Source organism: Miniopterus schreibersii, assembly GCF_964146895.1.
Source record: "Miniopterus schreibersii genome assembly, chromosome: X".
NCBI classification, from domain to species: domain Eukaryota; kingdom Metazoa; phylum Chordata; class Mammalia; order Chiroptera; family Miniopteridae; genus Miniopterus; species Miniopterus schreibersii.
Window position 1 is genome coordinate 28,023,173 of NC_138104.1, and position 12,650 is coordinate 28,035,822.

The 12,650-nt window shown below is 42.5% G+C and overlaps 1 pseudogene across 1 annotated transcript; it reads left to right on the forward strand.

Annotated features, from left to right (window-relative positions):
- Positions 1-10: 10 nt before the first annotated feature.
- LOC308551747 (tubulin alpha-1C chain pseudogene) lies at positions 11-1,690 on the forward strand (annotated as a pseudogene). The gene is made up of 2 exons: positions 11-183; positions 601-1,690. The product of its transcript is annotated as a tubulin alpha-1C chain pseudogene (transcript).
- Positions 1,691-12,650: the final 10,960 nt, after the last annotated feature.

Below are 12,650 nucleotides of genomic sequence, written 5' to 3' on the forward strand. Positions count from 1 at the left end.
CTGTTGCAAGATGACCCTGGAACTAAGAATCTTCAGTCTACGGAACTCAAGTAATGGAAGTGTAGCCACTGGAGCTCTTTACGAAGTGCAAGGTCCTTCAGTAAGAAAGATAAGTGTAAGAAGCAACAACCTCTTCTCTTCCTCTCCACCATCTGTTCTGCAGCTGCTAAGCAGTAACCATGCGTGAGTGAATCTCCATCCACATTGGCCAGGCTGATGTCCAGATTGGCAATGCCTTCTGGGAGCTCTGCTGCCTGGAATATGACATCTAGCCTGATGGCCAGATGCCAAGTGTCAAGACCATGGGGGCGGGGGGAGGCAGAGATGACTCCTTTTTTATTTTGTTTTAATCCTCATCTGAGGATATTTTTTCCATTGCTTTTTAGAGAGAATAGGAGGGAGGGGGAAAGAGAGAGAGAGAGAGAGAGAGAGAGAGAAACATTGATGTGAGAGAGACACATCAATTGGTTGCTCCTGCACATACCCCGACGGGGCTGGGGATCAAACCTGCAACCTAGGTACATGCCCTTGACTAGGAATCTAACCCACGACCCTTCAGTATGTGGGCCAACATTCTAACCACTGAGCCACACTGGCCAGGGCTGGAGATGACGCCTTTAACATCTTCAGTGAGACAGGTGCTGGCAAGCATGTGTTCAGGGCAGTGTTTGTAGCCCTGGAACCCACATTCATTGATAAAGTTCAAACTGGTACCTACCGTGAGCTCTTCCACCTGAGCAGCTCATCACAGGCAAGGAAGATGCTGCCAATAATTATGCCCGAGGTCACTACACCATTGGCAAGGAGATCATTGAGCTTGTCTTGAACTGAATTCAGAAACTGGCTGACCAGTGCACAGGTCTTCAGGGCTTCTTGTTTTTCCACGTCTTTGGGGGGAACTAGTTCTGGATTCATTTCACTGCTGATGGATCATCTCCCTGTTGATTATGGCAAGAAGTCAGCTGGAATTCTCCATTTACCCAGCCACCCAGGTTTCCACAGCTGTAGTGAGCCCTACAACTCCATCGTCACCACCCACACCACCTGGAGCACTCTGTGCCTTCACAGTTGACAAGATCATATATGACATCTGTCATAAAAACCTAGATATTGAGCACCCAACCTATACTAACCTGAATAGGTTGATAGATCAAGTTGTTTCCTCCATCACTGCTTCCCTCAGATTGGATGGAGCCCTGATTGTTGATCTGACCGAATTCCAGACCAACCTGGTACCTATCCCCGCATCCACTTCCCTCTGGCCACATATGCCCCTGTCATGTCTGCTGAGAAAGCCTTCAATAGCAGAGCGTGCCAATGTGTGCTTTGAGCCAACCCACTAGATGGTAAAATGTAACCCTCAGCACAGTAAATACATGGCTTGCTGCCTGTTGTACTGTGGTGATGTGGTTCCTAAAGATGTCAATGCTGCCACTGCCACCATCAAAACCAAGCACATCATCCAGTTTGTGGACTGATGCCCCCCTGGCTTCAATGTTGGCATTAATTACCAGCCTCCCACTGTGGTACCTGGTGGAGATGTGACTAGAGTACAGTGGGCTGTGTGCATGCTGAGCAACACTTCAGCTATTGCTGAGGCCTCAGCTCTCCTGGACCACAAGTTTGACCTGATGTATGCCAATGTGGCTTTGTTCACTGGTACATAGGTGAGGGTGAGACAGGCCAGTAAGCCAGGACAAGTGAAATAGGGAAACTGAGATAGATGGCTCAACAAAGTGACACAGCAATTTAGAGCAGATACAGAAGGTCACCTTCTTAGAAGTAACATCTAGGCCTGAATTGTACTTGAACTCCAGACCCAGAAAAGCAGCAAAACCAGGTGGGTGGCACCAGGACCAGCTGTGATTACTGACCACCCCCTGCCCTGACACTGACCAATAGGTGGAGAACACGGCCCTGGAGGAGCACACCTAGAAAACTGATGCATATTCTGCTAAAACCCTCCCCTGAGACCTCTCCTAAGATTCTCACCTGTAAGAAGGAGATAAAACCTCAAGACAAAGGACCCTGCAGGTGCTCTTCCCCTGGGGAGCAGTCCCCACCATTCCCTTTCCCCTCTTCTTTCCCCACTTCTTCCCCCACAGGCATGCATCTCCTAAACTCTAAGGGGCACCACAAGACTTGCAACCAGGGGAACAATGGGCACCAGCAGTTCGTCCCAGGTTAACCCCTGAACCTGATCCCAAGGCCCCCTTTTCTCTGACTTCCCAGAGAGCTTGGGCAGCCCAGACTAGGCTCTCCTGTTGCTTTTTATACTCAGCCCTTTCTTGTTTTACATCCCCAGCTTTAATAAATGTTTCCTCATAGTCATCTAGATTCCTGTTGTGAAATTTTTACTGCACGAAGTCAAGAACCTACACACTACTGCTGGCCCTACGCAGACCCACCAAGGGCCAGGTCCCCTTTACGGTAACAAGGGCATGGAGGAAGGAGAGTTTTCTGAGGACTGTGAGGATATGGCTGCTCTTGAGAAGGTTATGAGGAGTGTTTGACCGACACGGGCAGAACAAGGACGATGGGCCAGGCACAGAAACTCACCAGGGCAGAAAGCTCCGATGCCTAGTGTGGACAAAAAGGGGCCACATACTAAACCTGACAAGCTCAGGGGAGGCCGGCATGGCGGCCTTGCAAACTCGGAGACCTAAAAGTAACCAAATAGGATGGTCTTAAATTAAAACTTTCTAACTAAAAGCAATATATGGCAGGTAGTTCTGTCCTAGGCTGGTATTTTTTGATAACAAAGGTTAATTTTCACCTTAACTAAGCCTGTCTTTTTGCATCTGAAATAACATATCTGATGAACATGCCTTTGCAAAACAAAGCAATCCTGCCGCCCCCCCCCCCCCCCCCCCCCCCCCCCCGGGCACCAGGGTCAAGACCAGGAATCCTCTCATTGTTATTGTGATCTTGTTAAATGTTGACTTAACTATGCTGTACCCACCAATGTAAAAGAAGTATATGCCTATCATTTTACATTTTATCCAATCTCAGAGATTTCCCTGGTTTGCTTTCTCCCACCTCCCTAATCTATCACTAATAGATTTCATGCAACCCACTTACATCTCCTCTTTTGAATGTAATGTATAAAGCAAGGTTAAAAACTGCTATTTTCCTGAGCGTTATCTCAATCCTTTGAGATTTTGCTTCCCAGAAATTGTCGACAGTATGGCTCAAAAGAACTCACAAAAATTCTTCAAAGATTTGAATATTTCTTAGGTTAACACTAGCAAGGGGCAAAACTGGGAAAACAAGAACCTTGTCCCCAAGGTAACCTATCCTCCCCTAGCATATAGCTGGTCCTGTGGGAGGGCGGGTGTTAGACTCCCTGAGCTGTTTTCTCCCGAAAGATAACATCTAGGCCTCAGTTGTATTTCACCTCCAGGCCCAGAAAAGCAGTAAAACCAGACAAGTGGCTTCGTGGCTGCCTCAGGACCAGTAACATTGACTAATGATTCCCTGCCTGCCCCCGCACCCACCAATCAGTGAAGACCATGATCCTGAAAGAGCACACCTGGGAAGCTGATAAATATTCTATTGAGACACTCCCCTGAGATTTCCCTTAAGATTTCCACCTGCAAGAAACAGATAAATATGTTCAGGACAAAGAACCCAGCACACCCTTCTGAGCACCAGCGCCATCTCCTTCTGTTGTAGGCGGCGGAAACGGCACCAAATCACTGACTGGTGGGGTCAGGCTGGACTTGAATTCAACCACCTCAGTACTTTGGTTCTGGCTGGGAAAGAATTCAGAGCCACGGCCCAAACTGCAAGAGAACATTTATTTCGTTAATCACAGAGGTAGAAAAAGTAATTCCTAGAAGAAATGGGCTTAGGAGACAAGTTATAAAGGCAAAGAAAGGGCCCTTGGAGCTTGGGAGTGAGGAAGCTAATGCTAATACTGACATGCCTGGGGGTGGGGGGAAGGGAAGTGAAAGGCAGAGTGAAAGTCGGGGCCTGCTCCCAGGAGGGAGAGCTCGAGGCGTCCTTGCCTAAGGGTTTTAAGCATCAAGATCTTAGGGGAGGTCCCAGGGAAAGATCTCATTATAATATTCAGAAGTTTTCTAGGTGTGTCCTTCCAGAGTTATGGTCTCCATTGATTGATTGGCCTGAGCCAGGGCAGGGGCCATTATCCAATGCAGCTGGTCCTGAGGTCAGCTGTGGCTGGTTTTGTTGCTTTTCTGGGCCTAGAGCTGAAATACAACTGAGGCCTAGGTATTGTCTCTAGGGAGGAAAGGTCAGGGGGTCCAAAACACAAGACTAGAAATATGCTAGGGGAGGAAAGGCCATCCGGGGGTGAGGTCCCACCTTACACTTGTCCAATGCTAGGCACCTGGGGCTTTCCACCCTGATGACCTTCTGTACCTGGCCCATTGTTCTTGGTCAGCTCATGTCTGTCTAACTGCCTACCACAGATTCAGCCACATAAAATCTGTTCTACCCTCCCCCCCCCCATAAACCAATATATGGGCAGAAAGACAAAGATTACATGAGGAAATGGACAAAGAGGAATAAGAATGGGCATTATGGCTACAGGTTATAGGAAATACGGGCTGGAGGTTTGCAAAGCGCAGCTACTGAGGACTCCATTGTTTCTGGAACAAGGTTGCTATCTTTCTATGATAAAGGAGAATGGATGGCACTCCAAAGTCAACTCCCACATCCCTGGGTGTACAACTCCCAACCAGGTTAGAAAATACTTTCTCTAATTAGAACAGAAAAATCACGGTTAACAGCATGATTAATATTTTTTATAATTATAGCTAAAAATCATGGTTAACAGAGCATGATTAATATTTCTGCCCCTAACAAGCATAGTCTCTCTTGTTGCTTCTTCTATGCACCTTCCTTGTCTCACTGTCCTAAGTATATTTTTGCTGCCATCATGGACCCATTACCCTTTGACTCAGTGCTGTGTAGCCCTTCCCTTTGGATATTCCCATCCCCCATCCCCTTTTCCTTAAATAAATTTACTTTTTCTTTACTCACCGTCTGAGATGGCTATTTAGCCTGCCCGAGCACTATCGACCTTAACCTTTCAAGGAGGTTGGTGTGGATTCTGTTGAAGGAGAGGGTGAGGAAGGAGAGGAATACTAAAGTTAAAATGTCACAACGGTACTGCTTTTACAGAGAAGCTTATTCTGTTTTAAACATTGAAAAGTTGTGGCCTGGTCAGTTAATTTGTATGTAGCAGTGTATACTCTCTTATACAATTACCGGTCTATGCTTTAAAACATGACACTTGGTTACAGACCCAACCAGTCCATTTCTCTGATGGGTTTAAATAAAGTATTCCCTGTCTTAAGTGGAAAAAAAAAGAGATCTGGTGCCTAGACTAAATATGGACAAATGCAGAACTGACCAGTCAAACCCTGACAGATTGGAATTCCTTTGTGCCTTCTCTTGCCCCTATACCATAACTGGCCAACTTCAGAAACCCTCCCATCAAAATCTGACCCACCAGCATTACCCCCTGCCACCCTGTTCTCCCTAACCCTTACAACTTGTCCAGACCCCAGATTGGGAAGACAGATTTGAGCGGTGTCTCCTGTCTCCTGTGGGTCGACTCAGCAATAAATAACTTTTTTTTCCCTCAAAGGCCCATGTCTTGGTTCCTTTGGCCCTCAAACAGTGGGCCTTTGCTCACTAACATCAGCTTATTTCCAGAACCCCAACAGCTTGACATGTATTCACATTGGCCATACAGGCAAGGGTTGAACCATTGCTCATCTAAGTCATGAAAGAATGCTTTTTGGTCTTCCCAGAGCATAAGAGTAAGCAAGGCTTCTGAGCAGCTGTTACCACCACACCGTTTCACACTCACTCCCTGCCCCACTATCTAGTGGGAGGTTATCCAGAAACTTTCTTATTTGTTGCCTCCTGGATTCTAATGGGATGTGTCTTTCTACCTCTTTCCTTCAGGGCGCAGCTGTAGGCTATATACAACTTCAGCTGCAGGACAGCATTGACTTCTCAGAAACAGGATGTCCAATTATCCATGTTACAGTCATTTGGCACCTTTGGTTTTTCCCACCTCGAGGGACAAGGGGAACTATTACCTTTGGCTACCCATCCTTTTAAGGTCTATGTAAGTAATGCATTGTCCAAATCTAAAAAGGGCTCATTGTTTTCTTTACTAACCAAATCAGTCATCTTGTCTTTGTGTTGACATTCATTTCCGACGGCCTCTGAGATAGTTCTTTCTTGAAAACACATCTGTGGCCTGTGGATGATTTCCGAGTCTTCAGGCAAGTATTAGAGTAATTTGTAGATGTGATTACAGTAATCTGTAGATGCGATGTTGTGATTTATAATTAGAAATATATATTTGGTTTTGATCCCTGTTCCTGGCACAGAGCTCCTAAAAACCCTTGAAATTTCCTAAGTGAAGACAGCAAAAAGGGAAAAATATGTATCTTTTGTTATGTTAATGAGGTGAATTGGGATGCCCCTAGGTAACTGGGAATGGGGCTGGTTGCCACGGGAACCAGTGATTAGAGGGTTGGAACTTTCAGTTCCGTCCTTTCCCCCACCTTCCGGGAAGGGAGAGGGGCTAGTGATTTAATTCAATCACCAGTAGCCAACAAATTAATCAATTGTGTGCGTGTGTGTGTGTGTGTGTGTGTGTGTGTGTGTGAGAGAGAGAGAGAGAGAGAGAGAGAGAGAAGCCTCTATAAAACCCCAAAAGGATGGGGCCTGAGAGCTTCCAGGTTGATGAACACGTGGAGATTTGGGAAGAGTGATGCACCTGAAAAGGACAAGGAAGCTCCGTGCCCCTTCCCACATACCTTGCACTATACATCACTTCCATCTGGCTGTTCGTGAGTTATATCTTTTTATAATAAACCAGAAGCTAGTAAGTAAAATATTCCTCTGAATTCTGTCTATAGCAAATTAATTGAACCCAAGTAGAGGGTCGTTGGAAACTCTAAATCTATAGCTGATCGGTCAGAAGGACAGGACTTTCAATTGGCGAGGAGAATATTGTAGGACTGAGTGCTTAATCTGTGATATCTGACACTGTCTCCAGATAGATAGTGTCATAATTGAGTCGAATTGTAGGTTATCCAGCTGGTGGAGAGTTGCTGGGTGGTAGGGAAAAAAATACTTCAGAATTGGTGTCAGAATTGGAGTAGATGACATGGGCTTAAAACGGCAGTGGTTAATTTATTGATGGTAATTTTCTAAAGTGAAAGAGCTGATATGCTTAAACCAGAATAATGCAGTTGACAAAGAAATCTTGTTTTCTGTGGCATGTGGTAAAAATATATACCAAGAGAAAGTCAAAGAGATTTATTAAGTCTGGAGTAGGTCCTAAACATCTGTATTCTAATAAAATTTTATAGGAAAGTCTTTGCCAGCCTATACACATGGATTTGTCATTGTGTAACTTGCAATTTTCACCACACATTTTGTTTCAGAGCTTCATCTACATTCTAGTTGCTATAGCCCTAGTTCATACATTTTGACTGGTTTATTGTATTTTGCTGTATGATTGTACCATGATTTATTTATCCAGAACAATCTGTTGGTGGATGTTTGTGTTGTTTTTAGATTTGTGCTTTTAAAAATAATAGTGCAGCCCGGCCGGCATCGCTCAGTGGTTGCGAGTCAGCCTATGAACCAGGAGGTCACTGTTCGGTTCCCCGTCAGAGCACATGCCCAGGTTGCTGGTTTGATCCCCAGTAGGGGGCATGCAGGAGGCAGCCAATCGATGACTCGCTCTCATCATTGATGTTTCTATCTCTCTTCCTCTCCCTTCCCTGTTTTTATTGATTTCAGAAAGAGGAAAGGAGAGGGAGAGAGAGAGAGAGAAACATCAATGATGAGAGCGAGTCATCGATTGGCTGCCTCCTGCATGCCCCTGACTGGGGATCGAGCCCACAACCCAGGCACGTGCCCTGATCAGGAATCAAACCCCGATGGCCTGTATCCTAGGTCAATGCTCAACCACTGAGCCATGCCCGGCTGGGAAAAACATATTTTTTTAAAAAAGAGTAGTGCAGAGATCTTTCTTGTACAGATCTTTTTGAGCACATGTGCCAGGGGTCTGGGTATATAATTGTGGGTCCATTTGAGGTGTCATCAGATAGGTACAATCTGCTACATATGACCAAATTGCTCTGCAAAGTTGATGTACTAGGTCACAGTCCAACTAGTGTATGGAGGTTCCCATTGCTCTACGTTGTCCATCTAAAAAGGAGGCTGAATGCCTGGTTCCATACACAGGCATTTGAGTCAAGCACATGAAGATTATGATAGCAGCTCTTCCTCTTAGCTGTGTGACCCTGGAATATGTACTTAACCTCTCCGAGCCTTACTCTTATAGTCTGTAAAGGCTATCCTGGTAACAAACAGAATATATAGAACATATAGACTAGCAACAAATGTTTGTTCCCTTCCCATTCCATTTTTTCCTCTCTTTAAAAGAGGTTTTGTTTTAACTTTAAGATTATCACTATGTCTTAGAGAACATTTGGGGGATGTTAAAAGAACAAAGGAGAACAAACACACTCGTGTATATTATGTAACAGATTTCAGGGCTATTTCTGTAATAAGGAATACTATCACAAGAATGAGTTGTCTGTTGGAGTGAGGTGGGAGAAAAACAGATAGTCTTTTCTGTTGAATGGTTATGCCTTTGCTCTGACTTCCTCGGTTCCAGTAGGTTCAATTCAGGCCGATACCAGATGAGCTAAGAGTCTGGGCCCTTCTTGGAGGTCCAGAAAGATGAGCCATGATCGGCAGGGAGAGACACTGGAGCAAGAGTCAGAAATATTGCCTGAGTCTCAGTGCCTGAGTCTTCGCTGTTGATAGGACCTCGAGTGAGTCATTTTCTCTCTCCTGAAGGGTCCCAGGTTCGATTCTGGCTAAGGGCACGTACCTTGGTTGCAGGCTTAATTCCCGTCAGGGCTCATGTAGTAAGCAACCAATCGATGTGTCTCTCTCACATCGATATTTCTCTCTCCCTTCTACTCTCTCTGAAAAAAGCAATGGAGAAACTATCCTCAGGTGAGGACTAATTAAAAAAATAAAATAAGTAAATTAATTAATTAATTAAATTAAAAAATAAAATGAAAGGTAACCTGAAGTGTGAAAAGGAGAGAGCTAGGGTGGGAGATTGCCAAGCAAGGGGAGCAGCATGTATAAAGGACCTGGGGTTGGAAGTAGCTTGGCCTTTTTGGAATAGAGTGAGGACAGTGTGGCAGAGTGAGTGTGAAAGGCGAGTGGTCCCAGATAGAGGTAGTGAGGAAGGCAGGGGTTAGAGCTAGCAGGGCCCTCTAGACAGTTGTCAGGAATTTATATTTTACCTGCTGAGTTCTGACAAGACACTGGAGAGTTTAAAACAGGTGAGGACCCACTTGCTTTTGGCAGCCAGGAAGGTGTTGACTTCTGAGAGTAGAAATATCACTCTTCCTGTAAACAGAGCAGAGCAACCATGAAGAGCAGTCTTGTGGATGGAGCCTCTGCTGCTGAGGTCACAGAAATGTGTCCTTGTTACTATGGTGACAGTGGTTATGAGGACATGTGACAGGACTTGGGCTGGCCAGTGAGACTCTCCTATTCTCCTACCCCAGTGAATATATTGCACAAAGCAAAGAGTTGGGGGGCAGCTGATCCTTCATGGGGTTCAGGCCAATCTATTGGTCCTACTAAGAGAGGATAGAGGTCACTGAGACACACAGCCCTACTTGTCTTGTCTGGATCTGAAACACCTAGGAATTCTTCTGTTCATGACAAGAGGCCCATATTCCCCCCTGATATTTTTCCTATTATAATCACACCCAGCCACAGTTCCTGAACATTTGAAATTCTTTAAAAGATACTATTATTATTTACTTGGCATAACATTTTTCCTTAATGAGCTGTAATTCAGAAAAAACACATACTACATTTATTTTGATTTTTAACTGTATCCACTCAACATGATTTTATTTATTGCATTTTTAGATCATAAACCTCATGGAGCTAGTTATCATTTCTACATTGATATTAGTGGAACAAAGAGTTAGACAAATGTGTTTTAAGTGTATATTGAATATGATTTGTTCCCCTCAGTACCCTTACTGCTTATCAGAATACCTTCCATATATGCTGTTTCATAATGGATTGTAAATATAAATAATTCATCTGTGGTTTAAAATGCCTCACAGCCAGACAAAGTAAAAGGCTCTTTCCTAACCAATATTCCCCCATCCCATGCCTCAGAGGGAACAACTGCCGCCATTTGATCTGTAGTTGGCATACATTTTTCTATGCATATTGAAATACAAATACATAAGTACATTGGTCTATTCATGAGCTGGTTTATTTATTTCTTTTTATATACAAATTTGGAATCACAGAATAACAATTATCTAGTACTTATGTTTTTCACTTAACAAGGTGCATGCTTTTAAAATTATTTTCATTAAAGCGTGATTTAGACAAAATAAAATTCATTTCTTTTAGTATACAGTTCATGAGTTTGGGGAAATGCATAGAGTGGGTAATCATCACCACAATTGAGATATCATGCCAAAAAATTATTTTGTGTTCTGTTGTAGTCAACCCATTCTCTCCACCCCAACCCTGACAATGGCCTATTTCTTTTCTGACCCCCAAATTTTGATAGCTGTTGGTTTTCATTGGTATTTTCATTTTGTTCTATGTATTTTTAATTTCCCTTGAGAATTCCTCTTTGACCCATGAATTAATTAGATATGTATGTAGTTTCCAAGTTCTTGGAGATTTTTCTGTTATCTTTCTATTACTGATTTCTAGTTTTATTCCACTATTGTCAGATAACACATCCTGTTTGATTTCAGTTCTTTAAATTTGTTAAGGTTTGTTAAGGTTGGTGAATCAACTGACCCTTTTTATCTCTGATAATTGTATTTGAGTCTACATTGTGTGATAATATAGGCACTCTTACATTCATTTGATCATTGCTTGCATGGTACATTTTCATCCATCCTTTTACTTTTTAGCTATTCATATAACTATATTTGAAGTGAGTTTCTTGAAGACAATATGTAGTTGGGCCATTTTTTGTTTTTTTTTGTTGTGTTTTTTGGGGTTTTTTTTATATCTATTCTGACCATCTCAGTCATTTGGTTATGTATTTAAGACCACTGATAATTAATGTAATTATCGATATGTTTTGATTTTGATCTACCACTTTATTATTTATTTTTTGTTTGTCTCCTCTGTTTTTTATTATTCTCTTTCCCCTTTCTTGCCTTCCTTTGGCATTTTTGAATGCTTTTTAGTACTCCATTTTAATTTTTCTATTGTGATTTTGAATATATCTCTTTTTGTATAACATTTTTGTAGTTGCTCTATGGATCACAAACTATCTGCTTAACTTTCATAATCTATGTATTTAGAATCAGTACTTGACTACTTCAGTGGATATGTAGACACCTCACTTTAATAAGTCTTCTTACCCTCCCCCCTTAATCTATATTTGCCTTATGTATTAATATCTTAATTAAAATCTACATAGATATCTACTACACCTACATTATTGAAAGCTCCATCAGTCAGTGTTATATTTTGCTATGATTTTCCAATATTTGCCATGCTTTTAGAAACCCATTTAGCTGTATCTTCTTATTTACTTCCTAGATCTCCATGAGTCCCAAATTGAAGTAGGAGGCAGTGGGAATGAAAAATTTGCCATTCATAGTGTCTTAAAATTTGCAATAACATTCTACTTTAAAAGTAATATAGGTCATTATTAATAATTAAACAATACCCTGGGGAGCATCAAATGGCAGTGCCCAGAAAGATTAGAGCATTCAGATCCCTGGTGGCTTCAGGACACAATGGGAAAAGCTTTAGATCAATTTCAGGTCCCACTACTGAGTAGACATTGAAAGCAGTTTCCCTGATTTTCTTAACTTTGCCTCACATCCTACCCTGGTCTGAATTATAGGATAGGTAACTTGAATAAGTGTTAAGATTAAGGAAGATACAAGTTAGGGTAGCAGTTGTGTACATTAATTTGGTAAACATTAATTTTCTACCCTCTGTATCATCTTTCTCAGAAGAAACACCTGTTCTGACAGATCCCTTTCTAGCTACTATCTTAAAAACCAGTGAATTCACATAATCCCTATACCAAATTCTCTTGACCTCTGGGGGGTGAGTCTGCAGGGGGGGCAGGATTTCATTTCTATTATCACCATCACCCATCATCTACTTAAGAGGTCACTGTGTATATAAAGTGTTGGTTAAACTTCTTTCATTATCACCTCCCAGGAGCCTTTTCAGACATTTTTTGCCTAATCACCCTCCAACCCCCATTCCCCAGTGGAATGTGAAATTTTGAATACCACAGATGTAGTTTACCTGTTTATATACTGTGGCCCTTTGGAAGTTCACAGACCATTGTAATATCTATGAAAATCCTCCCCCAAGAACCAAATTTCAGCCCCTTTGGGGCAATATCAGCTCTGTTGAGAATGCATGGTATATTGTGATTAGGGCAAAAGCTGGAATCCCATTCCTGCTCCATCTATCCCTGGATCCACACTAGAAAATCTGTTCTTTTTAAAAATATTTATTTATTTATTTATTTATTTATTTATTTATTTATTTATTTATCTGTTTATTATTTTTTTAAATCCTCACTCCAGGATATTTTT